At 32.4% G+C, this 22,632-nt stretch overlaps 2 pseudogenes; one reads left to right on the plus strand and one right to left on the minus strand.

Annotated features, from left to right (window-relative positions):
* Positions 1 to 9,184: 9,184 nt before the first annotated feature.
* LOC145982246 (NADH-ubiquinone oxidoreductase chain 5 pseudogene) lies at positions 9,185 to 11,837 on the plus strand (annotated as a pseudogene).
* A 2,830-nt stretch (positions 11,838 to 14,667) lies between these two features.
* LOC145982247 (cytochrome c oxidase subunit 2 pseudogene) lies at positions 14,668 to 17,409 on the minus strand (annotated as a pseudogene).
* Positions 17,410 to 22,632: the final 5,223 nt, after the last annotated feature.

Here is a 22,632-nt window from a genome sequence, read left to right on the forward strand (position 1 = left end):
CAAATCAATTGTTCCTTTTAGTAGCAATATATATTTCAGAACTGTCCGTGCACTAGACGTTACCCTAACCCAGTAGCGTTGGTGCCCATTGTTCATGCTCGAGCAACGCGTAGACATGCATATGTGACGTCACTGTAACGTACGAACAAAATGATACTGATTACTGTTCCGATTCTTCAGTTACCAACTGCGGAACATTTTATACATAGTTTTGCTTCGATCAGCATAAGGTGAATTTCGTCGAAGAAGGATATACTTTTCTCTGATCAAAATGGCGGCTTCCGTTGAGCCACATGCGCGACTGGATTTAAGCTTAAGATTGCATGCCAGTATCGTGAATGATACTTTCGACAGTCAGTACTATTACTAGCGATAGTACGTGGCGTTTGTTTTATGTTCTTTCGTCGCGATAAACACTAAAGCAATTTCACTCGACGTCGATTTTTCTTTCTCGATCGTCGCTGCACTTGGAATAACAAAAGGCCTTACCTCGTGGGCGAGCTCTGATATATTCCCTTTCACAGTCCACGCAGTTGTTACTCACTGCTTAAATTACCACAATCCATCTGAATTCCTATTATGGTGGTCACGAGTACTTCTTCGATCTCCTTTTTCGATCATTATCGTGCCAAAACTCACAATTCTGTTGCGCCGTTTCCTTGTCGACCAACAGCTCATCCCTCCATCTTTTGGAGTCCGTTCATTGTTTCCTCCACGCCTGACGCAGTCTCCGAACACCAGATAACCGAACACCATCACACGTTCACTCTCAAATCACTTTAACGTCCACAGGTTTCTAACTACGACAGGATTGCGTGCGTGTGTGTTAAGGTATAATTAACAAATACTTATATCCAATCTTTAAAACCTTATTATTAGAATATTAGATATTTGATGTCCCCCTTTCCTTTTTTTTATCACTTCCGCCTCCGAGTTTCCGAACACTACTGTTTCTAACTGATTAGCCAAAATGTCCCTCATCGAGCGACAATTAGATTAAAAAATATTCACGTGAATTTATAAATAAATATTTGATGGCAGTTAAGTTTCTAATGAATAAACTGAAATTTCTACAAAAAGTTTAATAATGTTTAATACTAATTCAACTAGTATTTGTTCCCTTTTAAATTAATACAAAGAGCGATCTCTAGCGGTTAAATTTGTAACTTTGGCTTCCAGCTCAATTTATCCCCGTAAGCAGCTGCCCTCTCTCGGGAATTTCTCCGAGTTACGTATGCAATCACAGCACGGACAAGCAATCTCTACAGGTTAGGTTAGTTTTCCAACCATCAAAATATTACTGCAGCTGGCTCACGTTTCAACCCCAAGGGAATTATGACTACAAACCGTCATAAATGGCGCTCAACATGGGCCTAACCCATTGCACCCCCTAACTGTATCTCAGCACAGCTTTCACATCACATATTACAGATAAATAATTTTCACTTTACCTAAGCATAGACATACACTCATATTCTGTACACTATATACAACATTTTATTACAACACAGTTCACATTAGTCCCACCTTCAAAGTGAGAGAGATCCCAAATGCAGTTGAAATGCAGTCCCAAATGCAGTCCCAAAAGAGTCAGTTGAAAGACCTGACATCCCACCACTCGTTCCTCATTTTGCCTCACTTCCCACAGAACCTCTAAGTCTGTGAAAGTCTATCCAGTTAGGATTAATCTGATCATCTCCGATATAATCCACGAACAACTAGTTCACATTATTGTGTATTACGGACATTCTGTCTGCCCAAGAAAACCATGAGTAAATGAAGGCCCAGATTACATGCTGAAAAGAAGGATTGCAGCCATGAATCTAGATGTATGATCCCTATGGCATGAATGAGACATTGCGAAACTTTGAATGACCAAGAGGCTAGTTTCCCACCAGTTCTTTATATCCGTATTTAACTGCAGAGTAGGTGCTGATATCTTATTTCAACTTTCTCCAAAGTTGCTGGTCATCATCGGTCGAGTACCTCAAAACTACTCCCCTGCCAACACCATGCAATTTTAATTGGAAAAAACGATACCCCCCGAAGGAAGAATTCACACTTCCCATAGGCAAAACATCAAGATGCTCGATGGCTACTTTATGTCAGGATAAGCTCATTGTGGCCAAATTCTCCCTTTTGACATTTACTTCACCCTCACTTCTCCTTAAACTGAGTCGAGACATCATGACGTTGTGTAAACTCATGACACATCTTTCGCTACCATGATATTTACAAATGTTCCAACAGAACTATCAAACACAACCTCATTAATGCGTAAATACCTTACTCGCGTATTTGGATACTGGGAATAGATGAAACTACTACACCCCCTAAATAGCCAAGCCTTCTTATTTAAATTTTACTTCGCATGGACTCATGACATCGCCAGACAGTGGACGCCTACGTAGTTTGCTCATATTTCTTTGTTTTACTTAAACAGACCTGGATATAATAATATGCCATACCGGAGTTTAACTGTATAGAGGAAACTATTCTATACTACATCTCCACATATTATATATCTCAGAAAAACCGGATTTTAAGTATATTCTAAACAAAACCTTTGATTCCAAATTGCACAATAAAAATATTACAATGAAAAGTCAACCGATTATACCTTAAACTCATATTTACACTTTATACAATTCAGTGTGGTCGTTATATTAGAGACTTGATTGCTCGTTCCACCTCTTTGGTTTCACAGTCGAGCAACCAGGTGCGACCACCGAATGCTCACGTTTTTTCCGTTTAACATGAGTCCTATGCAGCATCAATTGCACAAAGCATAAGAGCAACAAGACTAAAGTGGTAGAAGCTTGGTGCGCGACCTTGCTTATTTTTCTTCCACTGGTTACCCGAGAATCTTGCCAACCACCTCTTTTCCTAACATGGCTCGGATGTACGAATATCTTCGAACACGATACAGAATGTTTGTTTGAAGGAGGTATTCTAAAATTAGATCTACGTGGAGCCTTGATTCTTTGCCTTTTGTGCCCACCTAAAGGAAGCAAATGCTTGATGCACGAGAGCATTTTTATAGAAGCTACCCTCACGAAACTATTATTTACTTTAGGCATAGTGACTTGCGTCAGATTTGTTTCCGATGAACCTTTAGCTATTAGCTCTGAATATTTGCCATCTGGTTTATGCACATCAGGTATCTCCGTACCAAGTGCTACCTTCTCAGAAGAGTCACGATCTGTAGCGCATACAGATGACACCTGTCCAATGACTGAACTATCCCTCCCTTGAAGAGCTTCTGAGATGTGCTTCATCTTTTCGCCGACTGTTCCCTTTATCTGAAGTTCACCACTTGGAACCACCTTACTTTCCGGGTACCTCATGAGATTTTTATGATGATCACCTTGCAAAAGTGGAACACCCTGTACTAAACTACCAAATATGTTATCGGTGTATGGAAAAGAAACTGGTAAGACACACTCCTGGTCATTGACCACCACTTGAGAAGCAACTAAACCAAATGTCTTACCCCTGTCTATCACGCCATCAGGAACCAACTCCTTTGTCAAGATTGGTTTATGGTTGGTGAAGTCAGTTTGCTTGCATTTGAGCAAATCACCAACACCCTGTGATTGAAATGCTTTACTATCAGAAACATTACTCTTCCAAGCACGCTCCCCATCTGAAATACTGTCATGGGAGCTATCACTATGTTCAAATTCAGAATGTGAACTTACTGACGACAGATCAGACAGACTGACTTGTGAAATTTCATCCCGCAAGTTGTTCCTTCCCCCCTTATCTATCTCAATGTTTTTATTAGTTCTTTCATTTAAATGAAATTCTACTACTTTCAGTTGTTTAATGTTCTCAAACATAATCTGCTCGCAAACCTTATGAACACCCTGTATTTCAGAATTAAGTTTGCTAGTTAGATCTTCATGCTTCCTTTCTACTATCACTATTCTATCCATAAATTCCCTATGATAATGTGAAGCGCAAAATTTCAACTCACTATACTCCTGAGCTAGTTCCGAAATACTTTGCTTTGTGTTCTTCTGAACTTCAGCAATGTCCGCCTTTAATTCCCCATTGAGAGTATGAAGCTCAGCCCTAACCGACTCCGCAGTTTTGGCAAAGCTGCTTGTCAACTCAGTTTTCAGCTGATCATTATTTTCCTTTGACCTGCTTATCAACTCAGTTTTCAGCTGATCATTACTAAGTTTCATGAACGCCAAAAGTGACTCTAAAGTCACCGGATCTTCTTTCGTACCCATTTTAACAATGGAAGCAAGAATTTGTAGAATTTAAAATTCCCTCAAATTCCACCCTAAACTTCACTATCCCTCCAGCAAGAAAAACTATGAGAACTCAACAAACTAAGTCTCATAATCTACTATTACGGTCCGCACTAACGGGTTTGCCTAAGCCTACCTATTCTGTGAGGTTACCTTACTTTCCTTATTGTCAGTCCCACCTACCGAATCCAAGATTCGTGCAACCTAATTTCTGACGATCAATTCCCTCTCACATCATAGAATAACCGTACGGTCGCGCTGGCGACAAATGTTTGGTCTCATCAAGTCAATCCTGCTAAAAGGTAATAGTACAACCAAGTTTCAAATTGACACTGATTTAAATTAAATAAAAGAAATTCAATTTAGTCAATCTGCCGAAAACCACCCTGTATTTTAGAGAAACACAAAGTATTTACTGAAGGTCCCTTATTTTACGTTCGCGCCCTTGCCCTGCAAAATGCTTTACAAGTCTGAGAAACCAATTTGTGGAAAGATGTGAATATGTTAATTTACTAACACACCTTTGGTTTACGAATTAAAACGAGTTCAATATCAAACAAACACTCGGTCATCTCTCTCACCTGAAAGAAATTTCATAGTTAGTAAACATTCACCAATAGAGAACTAAACATTATTCACGTGCATCTGGGTGAAATCTAACTCACTCGAAAGTTCAATATTTTATTCAAATTGTTGACGAATGCGAGTTTACATCAAATGTTGCAAAGATTTTAAGTGACAGTCCTTTGATACCGAATAAACAATCTGTGTGTATTAATTCTCTATTTAACTACAATGACGTTAATTTCAACGTACTTATGACATCAAGAGAAAGAACACCTGAGGTACCTCTTTTTCAAAAATAGACTGAAATTAAATTTAAATGTCAAATATATTTTCATATTCTGACTGACCAGCTGGTGCACCTAGCATAACTACACATTACATGCACAAACTGAAAATTACCAAATGACCTCATAACACGTGAAGTTAAGTTTCAATATATCCAAATCAATTGTTCCTTTTAGTAGCAATATATATTTCAGAACTGTCCGTGCACTAGACGTTACCCTAACCCAGTAGCGTTGGTGCCCATTGTTCATGCTCGAGCAACGCGTAGACATGCATATGTGACGTCACTGTAACGTACGAACAAAATGATACTGATTACTGTTCCGATTCTTCAGTTACCAACTGCGGAACATTTTATACATAGTTTTGCTTCGATCAGCATAAGGTGAATTTCGTCGAAGAAGGATATACTTTTCTCTGATCAAAATGGCGGCTTCCGTTGAGCCACATGCGCGACTGGATTTAAGCTTAAGATTGCATGCCAGTATCGTGAATGATACTTTCGACAGTCAGTACTATTACTAGCGATAGTACGTGGCGTTTGTTTTATGTTCTTTCGTCGCGATAAACACTAAAGCAATTTCACTCGACGTCGATTTTTCTTTCTCGATCGTCGCTGCACTTGGAATAACAAAAGGCCTTACCTCGTGGGCGAGCTCTGATATATTCCCTTTCACAGTCCACGCAGTTGTTACTCACTGCTTAAATTACCACAATCCATCTGAATTCCTATTATGGTGGTCACGAGTACTTCTTCGATCTCCTTTTTCGATCATTATCGTGCCAAAACTCACAATTCTGTTGCGCCGTTTCCTTGTCGACCAACAGCTCATCCCTCCATCTTTTGGAGTCCGTTCATTGTTTCCTCCACGCCTGACGCAGTCTCCGAACACCAGATAACCGAACACCATCACACGTTCACTCTCAAATCACTTTAACGTCCACAGGTTTCTAACAGCGACAGGATTGCGTGCGTGTGTGTTAAGGTATAATTAACAAATACTTATATCCAATCTTTAAAACCTTATTATTAGAATATTAGATATTTGATGTCCCCCTTTCCTTTTTTTTATCACTTCCGCCTCCGAGTTTCCGAACACTACTGTTTCTAACTGATTAGCCAAAATGTCCCTCATCGAGCGACAATTAGATTAAAAAATATTCACGTGAATTTATAAATAAATATTTGATGGCAGTTAAGTTTCTAATGAATAAACTGAAATTTCTACAAAAAGTTTAATAATGTTTAATACTAATTCAACTAGTATTTGTTCCCTTTTAAATTAATACAAAGAGCGATCTCTAGCGGTTAAATTTGTAACTTTGGCTTCCAGCTCAATTTATCCCCGTAAGCAGCTGTCCTCTCTCGGGAATTTCTCCGAGTTACGTATGCAATCACAGCACGGACAAGCAATCTCTACAGGTTAGGTTAGTTTTCCAACCATCAAAATATTACTGCAGCTGGCTCACGTTTCAACCCCAAGGGAATTATGACTACAAACCGTCATAATACGAAGCTTTGTCGTCTTCCAGGCCAGTGTTGCTTAGAAGTCATTTGTATTTCATATTTATTTTATGTCGCTTTTCTTCCACTTTTGACTATTCACGACGAGGGATCATGATTATGTTAAATGGATGAAGAGACACTCACAAAACAGTCTCGTCCAGGCTGACGGGACTCGAACTCGGAGTGTACGGTCACTCAACGCACTCGTCCACAGAGTCGAACCTTTAGAAGTGGGGAAATTAATCTTTTCACAACATATTTCTCAGGAAATTACGTTACGACTATGCGTCATTCAGTGATTAAAAATATCATTATATTTTAACTGACATTAAAAGTGTTGTTGAAAAGCCTTAATTTCTTTCTTTAAAAATATGTTTCAAAGTATGGATATTGGTGTAAGAATAGAATTTAATCGGTAGGTTTTTATAACTACAATTATATAGTTTAAAACTTCGTTGAGGAGTTTCATTCATTTTCTAAGATTAATCATTCATATTAATATGATACTTTTGGAGGTTAAGGCTTTCATTATAAACCTAACATTCCCAATCGGTTGTTCGGCGTAGCCATAGGCTAGAAAACAGAACACTGAGCGGCGCATAATATGTTGACGCTACCGTTGCCCCATATGGGACGCACTATGCTATTTGTGCTGTTTGGGTCCGTGGCATCGACACAAAGAGATAACGGTGAAAGAAATTCAAGGCGATAAATAAAATCTCACCAAGAAGAGCTTGAAATGTAATTCATGCCCATAAAAGAACACATAAAAATTCGGAAGGAAAATTTTCAAATACTTTATTTTTGTTTTCTGCCACTGCCAACTCCCATACATAATCATACAACCATCGAAAAACCATGTTTTCTTAAAATTGTTAAGTTTATTCTAGTTTCTTACGAACCTTAAGTTTTATACGTATTTTTCGTGTAATTTACGTGTCATGTAGGAAACCTTCTTTCACGCGTAATTGCACAAGTGGCAGAAGAGGCACGTTTGTAGATTACTGAAGCATATGACACCAACAACAGCAGAAGCGCTCTGAAGTTGAAATATCGAACTCGAGCGCTTGTCATGATGCAAGAAAGGACAAGTACAAAAACATGCTTTTCTGTTACTCGAACCCTGAAACGTTACATTTGCGCGCTGCACGTTAACAAAGACTGTCTGGAAGTAAAATTTAAATCTTGCATTTTTTTTAATCAGGCTCACCAATATATGACGAAGAGAAACATTTGTGTTTTAAATTTTAGTTGAAGTTTGTTACAAGGGACAGGGTATAAGCAGCAGATCTTTGGAAACACTCATATACATAGTCTGAGGGTAATGCTAATTCCGTGTTAAAAAAGAAATATACCAAGGAAGATCGCAGGACTTTTTCTCAGGGAGGGGAGAGTCATTGAAACAGTATTATTGTTATTATTATTATTATTATTATTATTGATACTACTACTACTACTTCTGCTGCTACTACATCTTATGTTATTTTAGAATACATTTTCAATTTATATTCTGTATATATTATATACGATTTGCATAACTGTATGCTTAACATATTAATTCGTGTAGGACATGAAAGTTTTTTTTGTTAGAAAGTCAGTGTAAAATAGACTAAGTTTAAATGTAACCCTACTGCAAATAATAATAATAATAATAATAGTTTCTGTAACTTACGTCCTGTAAATCACAGAACAAATATGTTAGTCATAAAATGTCGCTACAATTTCACTATTCGAATTACATGAACTCTTTCCAAAAGTCTCAGGAGAGGCCGCCCTTGGAAAATACTGGTACTAAATTCTGTGAAATTTGCCTTGTAATCAAGGGGTCCTGTGCTCGATGGAGACATATAGTGTTATGATGTAGGTCTAGCATGACTAGCCTATTTCAACGTAAGGATTTAAAATAAAAGTTGAAGAAAATTTAACTCATCTGATTCATCTAACGTATTAAGCAATATACAGGGTGGCTCAAAAAGTCACTTAACACCCTCGGTACAAGGCCACTGCAGCGCGCAACATGGAAATGGTGATGACCAATCGTTATCAGGCCAAGGGGGAACCACATTGACGCCACCCGTGCCGTCGGCGGCCATCTTGATGTCCGCCATCTTGAATTCAACTTCAGAATTTTAAATGGGAAGGGGGTGGGTGATATGATATATCAAATCAGGCTAGAATTTCACGAGAAATGCAAGGGTGAAGGTTTTTTCGACGTATCTTTAACCAGTAAAAAGTTATGACTGAATTCTTCTACCAATTTGCTCCTTTTCGAGGTGTTAAAAAAATGCCTTAAAATTTGTTTAGCGCCTCGGTAACGCATCGAGATCAAAGTGATGTCTAGGGAGAGAAGTTCGCATGCCATTGTACACGATTTTAATCTGATACATTCACGAAGAGCTGCGCGTTATGAATGGTTGTCGCGAACCATTTACAGTGTGACGCTTCCATTGAATTAAAAGTCCTTCAGAGTGACAAGGCTAATGTTTATGTTCATAAGGAAGTTCATAAACAGAATATTCGATGATTATTATTTGATAACCCGTTTTTGACAGATCAAAACTGAATGGTTAGTGCTGGTAAGTTAATGGTGTGGCGTGCTGTGTGGAACACGATTGGTTAGTCAATTTTCCATCAACGGAACCTTAAATGCTTAGGGCTACTTGGATTTGTTAAATAAACAGGTTTTTTCATCCTTGCTTATGGAAGAATGTACTTTTTACAGTGTTTTTTTCAATAGGGAGGAACATCAGAACACTATGGGAACGTTGTGAAGCAGTTTCTGTCCAAAGTTAGTTATCAGATGACAAGGGTCGCATATTCTGTTTATGAACTTCCTTATGAACATAAACATTAGCCTTGTCACTCTGAAGGACTTTTAATTCAATGGAAGCGTCACTTGTAAATTGTTCGCGACAAGCATTCATAATGCGCAGCTCTTCGTGGATGTATTCGATAAAAATCGTGTGCAATGGCATGCGAACTTCTCTCCCTAGACATCACTTTGATCTCGATGCGTTACCGAGGCGCTAAACAAATTTTAAGGCATTCTTTTAACACCTCGAAAAGGAGCAAATTGGTAGAAGAATTCAGTCATAACTTTTTACTAGTTAAAGATACGTCGAAAAAACTTATATAATATTAATAATAATATTATTATAATATAATAATAGGGATTATAACTATAGGGGCATGGGGAATAAATGGTAGTCTTACTTTAATAGTAGCACATGGTCTTTGTTCTTCTGGAATATTTTGTTTAGTAAATATTATTTATGAACGATTAGGTAGTCGTAGTATATTAATTAATAGGGGGATAATTAATTATATTCCTAGATTATCTTTTTGATGATTTATATTGAGAATTACTAATATAGCTGCCCCCCTTCTATTAATCTGTTGGGTGAAATTAGTCTATTAAATAGAATTATTGGGTGATCCTACTTTAGTTTTGTAGGTGTTGCATTACTCTCCTTTTTAAGTGCTGGCTATACTTTATATTTATATTCTTACACTCAACATGGAATATACTACTCTGGTGTATTTTCTTGCTGAAGAAGTAATATTCGTGAATATTTATTATTATTTTGTCATTTATTTCCATTAAATTTTTTATTTGTTTTTTGTTCTCCAAAATTTCATTGAATTTAAATTATTTAATTAGTTTAAGTAGAATAGTAAGTTGTGGGCTTAGTGGTAACTAAAAAGTTCTTAGATCAATGGTTTTTAATTTTTTTATTACAAGTATAGTATCAATTATTTTATTAATTAGTAGAATAATTTTATTATTATTAGGGATAATATTTTTAATTAGGGATATTACAATTTTTATTGAGTGAAATATTGTTAATTTGAATAGTTCTAGTATTATCATAACAATATTATTGGATTGGATATCTTTAATTTTTATAGGATTAGTTATATATATCTCTTCTATGGTTATTAATTATAGAGGTTCTTATATAGAAGTGGATTATAATATAAATCGATTTATTATTTTAGTTTTATTATTTGTTGGGTCTATGATGTTTTTAATTATTTCTCCTAATATTATTAGAATTATTTTAGGATGAGATGGTCTAGGACTAGTTTCTTACTGCCTAGTAATTTATTATCAGAATGTTCGTTCCTATTCTGCTGGAATATTAACTGCTTTGTCTAACCGAATTGGTGATGTATTTATTTTATTATCTATTGCTTGAATATTAAATTATGGTAGCTGAAATTATATCTATTATTTATGATTAGTTTCTGACTTTGATATGATATTAATTACTAGATTTATTATTATTGCTGGGATAACAAAGAGTGCACAAATTCCATTTTCTGCATGATTGCCGGCAGCTATAGCTGCACCAACCCCAGTTTCTGCATTAGTTCATTCTTCTACTTTGGTTACTGCCGGGGTTTATTTATTAATTCGTTTTGGAGACATATTGATATATACTGTTTTTGGTAGGATACTTTTATTACTGTCAGGGCTAACTATATTTATAGCTGGGGTTGGCGCTAATTTTGAATATGATTTGAGGAAAATTATTGCTTTATCTACGTTAAGACAACTTGGGTTAATAATGCTAACATTATCTGTGGGGTTAAAGGAACTATCATTTTTCCATTTATTGACGCATGCTATATTTAAGTCTTGATTGTTTTTATGTGCCGGTGTAGTTATTCATGTAATAGGGGATGTTCAGGATATTCGTTGTATGGGGGGTTTAATTAATAAAATACCAATAACTATTTCTTGTATAATAATTTCTAGTCTTGCCCTATGTGGAATATCATTTTTGGCTGGATTTTATTCTAAGGATTTGATTTTGGAAATATTAAGTATATCTTCTTTTAATTTAGTAATATTTATTTTATTATGAGTTTCTACGGGTATAACTATAGCTTATAGTTTTCGATTAAATTATTATTTAGTTGGTAAATCTTATAGAGGTATATCATTTCAATTCTTTTCAGATGATGGGGGATGAGGTATATTTAAAGGTATGTTAGGCCTATTATTCTTATCTATTGTAGGCGGTTCTGGGTTAATATGATTAATCTTTCCTTCTGTTTTTGTTATTATTATTCCACTTAGTTTGAAAATAGGGGCAATTATATGTATTTTATTGGGAGGGTGAATTGGATATAATATTACATCTTTCTTATTCGAAATTTATCCATTTTTTAATAATAAAATAATATATTATTTATTAGGGGGAATATGATTTTTACCTCATTTATCCTCTGGTGGATTAATTGGTAGTTCATTTATTACTGGAGGTTTATATATTAAGGCTGTTGATTATGGATGAAGTGAACTTAAGGGGGGACAGGGAGTCTATAAATATATAAGGAGTGGTTCTTTAAATATCCAATTAATACATTCTAATTATTTTAATATTTATTTTATATTTTCATTTTTAATAGTAATTTTATTAATAATTTATATGTGTTTATATAGCTTATAATAAAGCATAATATTGAAGCTATTAGGAAGAATAAAATAATTCTATAGGCACTTCTTGAACCTAATTAAAGTTCAGCTTTATCATGAAAAGATAATGTAATTTTATACTAATGAAATAGTGTGAGAGTATTAATGGAATTTCACCACTAAAGATGGAAGTTAGCAGCCCCCACTTAATAATATACCCCTTAACTGAGGAGATAATCCTAATTTTATTATTAACATTAATATGCCGCCTTCCTTTGGCTTCAGTCAAATAAGCAAGGGTAATATATACCAATTTATTCAGGTCGAAGCTGATTGCTTTTGCTTCTTGCTCAATAAAGTAAATTGAATTATTCAATACCTTTTGAATGCAACTCAAATATTATTATTAACTATTACTCTAGCATGCTCATTCTAGTGATCCTTGGGTTCATTCATGATATAAACCTAAAAGCAAGATTAATAGGAATAGGAGTCTAATACATATTCAATATATTATTTTTGAATTAGTAATAATAACTGTTATTGGTAATAGTAATACAATTTCTACATCAAAAATTAGAAAAATTACTGCAATTAGAAAGAATTTTATAGAGAATGGAATTCGTGCTGAGGATTTTGGGTCAAATCCACACTCAAACGGTGATCTTTTTTCTCGGTCTGTAATTATTTTTTTGATAGTAATGTGGATAATATTATTACAATTGAGGTAATTATTATAATTAATAATGAGGTACTTATGATTATATTAATTATTTACTTTATTTTATTATAATCTTTTTAATTGGAAGTTAAGCGTACTTTAAATATACTAAGTAAATTATCTACCTCATCAGTAGATTGAAATATAAAGGAATAATCATACTACATCTACGAAATGTCAATATCAGGCTGCTGCTTCAAATCCGAAGTGATGTGTTGGTGAAAAATGGCATAAGATGTGTCGAGCTAAACATACCCCTAGGAATGTTGATCCAATAATAACATGTAACCCATGAAATCCTGTTGCTATAAAGAATGTGGATCCATATACTGCATCAGCGATAGTAAAGGGGGATTCATAATATTCATATGCCTGAAGAATAGTAAAATATATTCCTAATATTAATATTAATATAAGGGCTTGCGTTGTATGTGAATGGTTTTTTTCTAATAGCCCATGATGGGCTCATGTTACTGTTACTCCTGAGGCTAGTAAAATTGCTGTATTTAATAAAGGTACTTGTATTGGGTTAAATGGAGTAATTCCCCTTGGTGGTCATAATATCCCTAGTTCAATTGTTGGGGATAATCTTCTATGGAAAAATGCTCAAAAGAAGGATACAAAAAATAATACCTCTGAAATAATAAATAGAATTATACCCCATCGTAGTCCTATTATAACTTGATTTGTATGTAATCCTTGATATGTTCCCTCTCGTGAAATATCTCGTCATCATTGAATTATTGTAAGAAGTATAGTTGTTATTCCTATTGATAATAGAATTATATTTTGTTGGTGAAATCATCTAATTATCCCTGTTGTTAATATTATTGCTCTAATAGCTCCTGTTGCTGGTCATGGGCTTTGATCTACTAGGTGATATGGGTGGTTTTGGTTTGCTGACATTGGTTATTTTGATTCTCTAGAATAAATAGCAATTAATAAGGCAAATACATAAGATTGGATAAATGCTGCGGCTGTTTCTATAATAATTAATATAATTTGTGCTAAAATTAATATTGAAAGTCCAATAATTTCTAATATTGTTCCTGTGTTTCCAATTATTGATATTATTAAATGTCCAACTATTATGTTTGCTGCTAGTCGCACTGATAGAGTTATTGGACGAATTAGATTTCTAATTATTTCAATACCTACTATAATTGGTATTAATAGTGCTGGTACACCTTCCGGTACTAGGTGTGCTAATATATGTTTTGTATTATTGATTCACCCAAATAATATAAATGATAATCATATTGGTAGGGCCAGGGTTAGGGTAAATACTAAGTGACTTGATCTAGTAAATACATAGGGTAGTAATCCTATTGAATTATTAAATAAGATTATTGAAAATATACTAATAAATACTAGGGTTCTTCCCTGGTGACTAATTATTCCTAAAAATGTTTTAAATTCTTCATGTAACTTTATTATTATTATGTTATATAATATAGAGGTTCGTGATTGTATTAATCAAAATGGAGCTGGGATTATTAATAATCCCAGGAATGTTCTTATTCAATTTAGTGATATATTTATAATTGATGATGTTGGGTCGAATGATGAAAATAATCTTGTTATCATTTTCAGTATTTAATTTTTGGTTTATTTTCTATTTTAAAATTGTTACTATTTAATAATTTATTATAATTATAATAATTGATGATTATAAATAGAAAATAAATTGATATAAATATTATAAATAGAATAATTCAATTTAATGGGTATATTTGTGGAATAAAAAAGTATCTATAAAGATAATTTAGGTTTGACATTCCTATGTTATATATTAACTAACTCTTTTCATTAGAAGTAGTTGTTATATTAGTATTTTGTGGTTTAAGAGACCATTACTTACTTTTCAGTCATCTAATGATTCTTGTATAATTTTTATTAATCAATTAATAAAAGATTTGTGAGTTGTGGTTTCAACAATAATTGGTATGAATCTATGATTAGAACCACAAATTTCTGAACATTGTCCGAAAAATAAGCCAATTCGACTAATATTTACTCCTGCCTGGTTAAGTCGTCCTGGGGTGGCGTCTATTTTAATCCCTATGGATGGTATGGCTCATGAGTGTAATACATCTGCAGATGTAGTTAGTACTCGGATATCTATGTTAATTGGTAATACTGTTCGATTATCTACATCTAATAATCGAAATGAGTCTGTAGATATTTCATTTGTTGGGGATATATATGAGTCAAATTCTGCCCTTATAAAATCGGAGTATTCATAACTTCAGTATCATTGATGCCCAATAGTTTTAAGGGTTAATGAAGGTTGATAAATTTCATCTAATAAGTATAATAAACGTAGAGAGGGTAGGGCAATAAAAACTAGGGTAATTGCTGGTATAATTGTTCATATTGTTTCTAATGTTTGTCCTTCTAAAAGTATTCGGTTTGTTAATTTGTTATTAAATAATGATGCTATTAAGTATCCTACTAATACTGTAATTATAATTAAAATTAATATTGTGTGGTCATGGAAAAATATTATTTGTTCTATTAATGGAGAGGATCTATCTTGTAATCCTACTTGATTTCAGGTTGCCACTTTTAAGTAAGGGATATCCCTTATATTTGAAGCTTAAATTCAATGCACTTCTCTGCCACCTTAAAAATTAGTTGTTAGTAAGTAGTATTGGAAGTTCTGAATATGTATGTTCAGAGGGAGGTGACATCTGATATCATTCAATTGATGATGCTTGTTGTAGATTAAATAATGTTGGTCGGGCACTTGTCATACCTTCTCAGGTAATAAAAATTATAATAATTACTGCTGTAAATGATAGGATTGACCCTAATCTTGAAACAATATTTCATATTGTATATGCGTCTGGATAATCCGAATATCGTCGTGGTATTCCTATTAATCCTAGAAAATGTTGTGGAAAGAATGTTAAGTTAACTCCAATAAATATTGAGATAAATTGAATTTTTAATCAATCTGGATTTATTATTACTCCTGTAAATAGTGGAAATCAATGTACTAGTCCTGCTATAATAGCAAATACTGCTCCTATAGATAATACATAATGAAAATGTGCTACAACATAGTATGTGTCATGCAACACAATGTCTAGTGATGAATTTGCTAATACTACTCCTGTTAATCCCCCTATTGTAAATAAGAAAATAAATCCTAATGCTCATAATATTGACGGAGAGTAATTAATTTGTGTTCCATGTAGTGTTGCAATTCATCTAAATACCCTGATTCCTGTTGGTACAGCGATAATTATTGTAGCTGCAGTAAAATATGCTCGAGTATCAACATCTATTCCTACAGTAAATATATGATGTGCTCATACAATAAATCCTAGGAACCCAATTGCTATTATTGCATAAATTATTCCAAGAACTCCAAATGTTTCTTTTTTACCTCTTTCTTGAGTTACAATATGTGAAATTATCCCAAATCCCGGTAGAATTAGAATATATACTTCTGGGTGTCCAAAGAATCAAAATAGGTGTTGATATAAGATTGGGTCTCCACCACCAGATGGGTCAAAAAATGAGGTATTTAAATTTCGATCTGTTAATAGTATTGTATTTGCTCCTGCTAGAACTGGTAGTGATAATAATAGTAGAACTGCAGTGATTACTACTGATCATACGAATAATGGTACTCGTTCTATGGATATTCCTATAGTTCGTATATTAATTACTGTTGTAATAAAATTTACTGCCCCTAGAATAGAGGATACTCCTGCTAAATGTAATGAAAAAATTGATAAATCTACAGAGGCTCCGGCATGTGCAATTCCTGCAGATAGGGGAGGATATACTGTTCAACCAGTTCCTGCACCACTCTCTACAATTCTTCCTGATAATAGTAGAGTTAATGATGGAGGTAGTAATCAAAATCTTATATTATTTAATCGTGGGAAGGCTATGTCTGGGGCTCCAATTATTAAAGGTACTAGTCAGTTTCCAAATCCCCCAATTATAATAGGTATTACTATGAAAAAAATTATAATAAATGCGTGTGCAGTTACAATCACATTGTAGATCTGATCATCTCCAATTAAACTTCCTGGTTGGCCTAATTCTATACGGATTAAGATACTTAATGATGTTCCAACTATTCCTGATCATACTCCGAAAATTATATATATTGTACCAATATCTTTATGGTTAGTAGAAAATAATCATCGTTGCAAGAATGAGATGACTGAAGTTATAGGTGATAAACTGTAAATTTATTTATGAGTTTAAAACTCTCTCATTAAATTTTGGCTTTATAGTTAAGAATAATAATTTTGAACTGCAATTTCAGGATGATACATATATGTATTAAGGCCTAAAAGAGTACCCCTTATTTATGACTTTGAAGGTCATTAGTTTAAAATTAACTTAAGACCTTATAAAGATTTTATAGAGATATGTAAATTGGTTGAATTATAGGTAGTCCACATACTGAGAGAAAAATTGTAACTACCGATAATACTTGTTCTTTTAAATTTAATGGCTTGTTGTTAATAATATTTCATATATTAGTTTTATAATTTATTAAATTGATGTAAGTGAGGTTCGTAAGTAATAATATAAGGTTAGCAACGATATACTAATTAGGATTATAATTATAATTAATTGCTTAAAGTTGGTTGTTTGGATAATGACTATCCATTTTGGTAAAAACCCTAGTAGAGGTGGTAGTCCACCGAGAGATAATATTGATATGAATAAGGATATTTTTTAATGGGTGGAAGTTTTAATATAAACAGTTGATGGACGTAGTATGTTTTGTTTATTGAAAATAACATAATGGTAGAGGTAGTTATAAGAATGTATAGTAGTAAATATGTTAACCAGGTATTTTCTTCTGATGTTATTCTTAGAATAATTCATGATATGTGGTTAATTGATGAAAAGGCTATAATTTTCCGTAACGAGGTTTGATTTAATCCTCCAATTGCTCCAATAATTGCTGATGTTATAATTGTTAAAATTAAAATTATGTTTAAATTGTCAATTACATAACTAAGCAATGTTGATGGAGCAATTTTTTGAATAGTTGTTATTACTAGGCAGTTAATTCATGTTATTCCTTCTATAACTTCTGGTATTCAAATGTGAAATGGAGCAGCTCCTATTTTTATTAATAAAGCTATGGTTAAAAGCTGGATTTGTATATTGAAGTTTACAGCATTAATCATGATTAATGCTGCGGCCAAAATTATTGATGATGCTAATGCTTGAATTAGGAAGTATTTAAGTGATGCTTCTGTATTTCGTTGATTATTTGGTGTAGAAATTAATGGAATAAAAGATATTAAATTAATTTCTAAGCCTATTCAGGCTGCATATCATGAGGTGGAAGAAATAGAAAGGAGGGTTCCTATTGTGAGGGTCAATAGGAATATTATTTTCTTGGGGGTTGTGAGCATTAAAAAGGGAAGGATTAATTATAGACCTTCATATGTGGGGTATGAGCCCTCTAGCTTAATTAGCTTACCTTTTTATTATATTTTGGTGTATGATGCACTATGGGGTTTGATACCATTGGAGAAAGTTTAATTCTTTCAATTATAAAAATTCATTTTTGTTACAAATAAATTAATAAGAACATGTTAAATTTCATGTATACTTTACCCTATCATGGTAATCCTTTTTCAGACATCTTATTTATATATAAGTTATAATAGTGGGTTAATAATACTATTTATTAGACTTTTATTGTTATGATCAATAAGTAGAACCTATTTATTAAATAATATAAAATACTTCAGAATCCTTTTTAATTTTATCCAATTTTTTTTAAGTTTTTGTAGTCTAACTTAAAGTAATTGACTTAATTAACATGTCATTTTAACACTTATTGAGTCTAGAGAAAAAAGAAGTTAATATATCTATATAGAACACAATTTTGAGGGAAAAAAAATTGTGTTCTATATAGTATGGGAAAGTGAGTAAAAATAAAAAAGGAGGAAATTTTCGTGAGATAATTTCTAATTATAATTTAATTTAATATAATACATACTATATAATAATAAAGAACCTCTCTTTATATTTTAGAATTAAAGTTTTATTCTAGCTTGTAATTCCCTAGTTAAATTTTACATATGTATTTATTAAAGAGAGGAAAAATTTCCGCTAATTTTTTATGGGTTGAGACGGTGTATTTGAATTTAGTTCGCAGTGTGTGGTTTTGTTTAATTTTAATGTAAATTAGATTACAGGATTTTAAATTTTAATATTTATTTTGTCCGGCTAAATTCGTGCCAGCTGCCGCGGTTAGACGTGGGGACATAAGTGGAGAGTTGTTGGCTTAATTGTAGTAATAATTGATTTTTGGTTGTTTATATTTTATTTATTAGGTGAAATTTTTAATATAATTTGTTCTTTATTTTTATTAATTCTATAAAGGTGATATGTTAAACTAGGAATAGATACCCTATTATTATCATTGTAAATTTGGTTTGAGTAGTATTAGTTATGATCTTGAAACTCAAAGAATTTGGCGGTGCTTTATTCTATTTAGAGGAACCTGTTCCGTAATCGATATTCCGCGTTCTATTTGACCTATTATTGTAAAGTATCAGTTTGTATACCGCCGTAATTTGAATATTTAAATATATATATTCTTTTTTTCTGTTGAAATATATTTCAGGTCAAGGTGCAGCTTATTAGTGGGTGGAGATGGGTTACATTATGTTGATTTGGATAATATATTGAAATTATATTTGAAATTGGATTTAATTGTAATTTTGTTTTAGAATAATATTTTGGTTTATTAGCTCTAGGGCATGCACACATCGCCCGTCTCTCTCATTTATATAGGTGAGATAAGTCGTAACATAGTAGGCGTACCGGAAGGTGTGCCTAGTTTGAATAATATCAAAATATTTCTGTTAGTTAGAATATTCATTTACATTGAGTAGTTAGTCGTGCAATTCGACATATTTTGATAGAAATTATATTACTATTTGAATTTAGTTTATAAGTTGATTTTATATGAAAAGTAATTTTATTGGGGTTGGTTATATATTTAGTATATATAAATTAGTTTGTTATAGGTTATTAGTACAGTGTTCGGATTTATTAAATATATGAAATATTGATTTTTATTATAGGAGATGTCAATAATCGTACCTTTTGTATCAGGGAGGATTAAATTTTAATTGAATATTCTATTTTCTCGAAGGGTAAGGAGCTAGTAGACTAATTTTAAGGTAAAAGTGTTATATGTTTCTGTTAAAATTGTTATTTGTAATAAAATGTTATTCGACTTACCTTATATCTAGTTATTAGGGAATTATATTTAATATAGCTTTACATTTTAATATTTTTATATTAATATATATTACAATATTAATGTTTAGTTATGACTAGGGGGATGTGCTTCTGGTTAATATGTTGGTTATAACTTTATATTAAACTATTATATTTATTGGTTTGGAGATTGCTAATTTTTGTAATTTTGTTATAATTTATTTGAAATTTTATTAAAAATTTAGTTTGATTTTACTTACTTACTTAATTATATGTTTTAATTGGTTTTATTTTGAAATTATGATTCTATTAGTATATTTATTTAATTAATTAAAGGAATTAGGCAAAATTTATTCTCGCCTGTTTATCAAAAACATCTTTTCATGATTTTTTATATGAAGTATAACCTGCCCAATGACATTTGTTTAATGGCCGCGGTATTTTGACCGTGCGAAGGTAGCATAATCATTAGTCTTTTAATTGGGGGCTAGAATGAATGGTTGGACGAGGAATAGACTGTCTTTAGTTAATTAATATATAATTTTACTTTAAAGTGAAAAGGCTTTATTTTTTTAAGGGGACGATAAGACCCTATAGATCTTTAGATTATTTTAATGATGTTTTGATTAGTAATATAATTATATATATTATTAAATAGTATTTTGTTGGGGTGATGGGAAGATAATAATTAGCTCTTTTTTATTTAATATTCAATAATTTTTGTTATTGGGATCCATTTTTAGTGATTTAAAGAATAAGTTACCTTAGGGATAACAGCGTAATCTTTCTTGAGAGATCATATCGACAGGAGGGGTTGCGACCTCGATGTTGGATTAAGATATCATTTGGGGGTAGTATTTCAAATTTGATGGTCTGTTCGACCTTTAATTTCTTACATGATCTGAGTTCAAACCGGCGTGAGCCAGGTTGGTTTCTATCTCTTAATATTAAAAGTGTTTTAGTACGAAAGGACCAAATACTTATATTATATATATAATATTGATTAATAATAATTACTATTATGGCAGAGAAGTGCATTGAATTTAGAATTCAATAATGAAGATAAATTTCTTTTTATAGTAGATGATATTAGATTTATTTATTGGAGTTATTTCTTTTATTATTTTAGTTGTATGTGTTTTAATTAGAGTTGCTTTTTTTACTTTATTTGAGCGTAGGGTTTTAGGTTATATTCAAATTCGTAAGGGGCCTAATCGGGTTGGGATTTGTGGTATTTTTCAGCCTTTTGCTGATGCAGTTAAATTATTTACTAAGGAGCAAACATTACCTGCTTTGAGAAACTATTATCCATATTATATATCTCCTGTTTTTAGTTTATTTTTGTCTTTGATTGTTTGGGTTGTTTTTCCATATCATACCTTATTATTTAATTTTTATTTGGGGGTATTTTTCTTTCTATGTTGTATGAGAATAGGAGTGTATAGAGTAATATCTGCTGGGTGGGCATCTAATTCTAATTATGCGTTACTTGGGGGTCTTCGAGCCGTTGATCAAAATATTTCTTATGAGGTTAGATTAGTATTAATTTTACTATCTTTTATTTTTTTAATTGGTGGTTATAATTTACTTTTATTTAATGTTTTTCAGGATTATTTATGGTTTATTTTTATTGCTTTACCGTTGGCGTTAGCCTGGTTGAGTTCTTGTTTAGCTGAAACTAACCGGACTCCTTTTGATTTTGCTGAGGGGGAGTCTGAACTTGTCTCTGGGTTTAATGTTGAGTATAGCGCTGGTGGATTTGCTTTAATTTTTATATCTGAATATGCTAGTATTTTATTTATAAGTGTTTTATTTAGAATTTTATTGTTGGGGGGATACCACTTTTCTTATTTTTTTAACTTAAGGGTTATTTTTTTAGGATTTATTTATATTTGAATTCGAGGGACATTACCACGATTTCGTTATGATAAACTTATATATTTAGCTTGAAAGAGTTTTCTTCCGGTTTCTTTAAATTATTTTTTTTTGTTGGTTTTAGGGGATTGATTGTATCAATTTATATTTAGTTGCATAATAATTAGAATGTGAAGACTTCTAGAATATTTATATTCTATTTTATGTTTTCAAGACATACACTTAAAGTTTCAGTCAAGAAGTCATTTTTTTTAAATTTTATCTCATAATAGTAGGGTTGCTGGGGATATAATGAAATATATAAAATATATAATTGTTAATACTTGCCCAGTAGTAATATATGGAGTTTCTACGGGTCGGGCTCCAATTCAGGTTAATAAAATAAAGGTTGCAAATATTAGTCAAAATAATACTTGATTTAATGGATAAAATTGTAGTCCACGAAAATTTCTTTTATGGTGTATTGGTATAATAAATAAAATTATAATAGATAATACTAGTGCTACTACTCCTCCAAGTTTATTTGGAATTGATCGTAGAATGTCGTATGCAAACAGAAAGTATCACTCTGGTTGAATGTGTACTGGGGTTACTAGTGGATTTGCAGGGGTAAAGTTTTCAGGGTCTCCTAGGGTTGTTGGAAATATTAATGAGAGTTGTATTAGTCTTAAAATTATAAGTATAAACCCTAATATATCTTTTATTGAGAAGTATGGGTGGAATGGAATTTTATCCATGTTGCTATTAATAGATAGTGGATTAT

The sequence above is a fragment of the Lepisma saccharinum genome, unplaced genomic scaffold (assembly GCF_977018435.1).
Source record: "Lepisma saccharinum unplaced genomic scaffold, izLepSacc3.1 HAP1_SCAFFOLD_8, whole genome shotgun sequence".
Lineage (NCBI taxonomy): Eukaryota > Metazoa > Arthropoda > Insecta > Zygentoma > Lepismatidae > Lepisma > Lepisma saccharinum.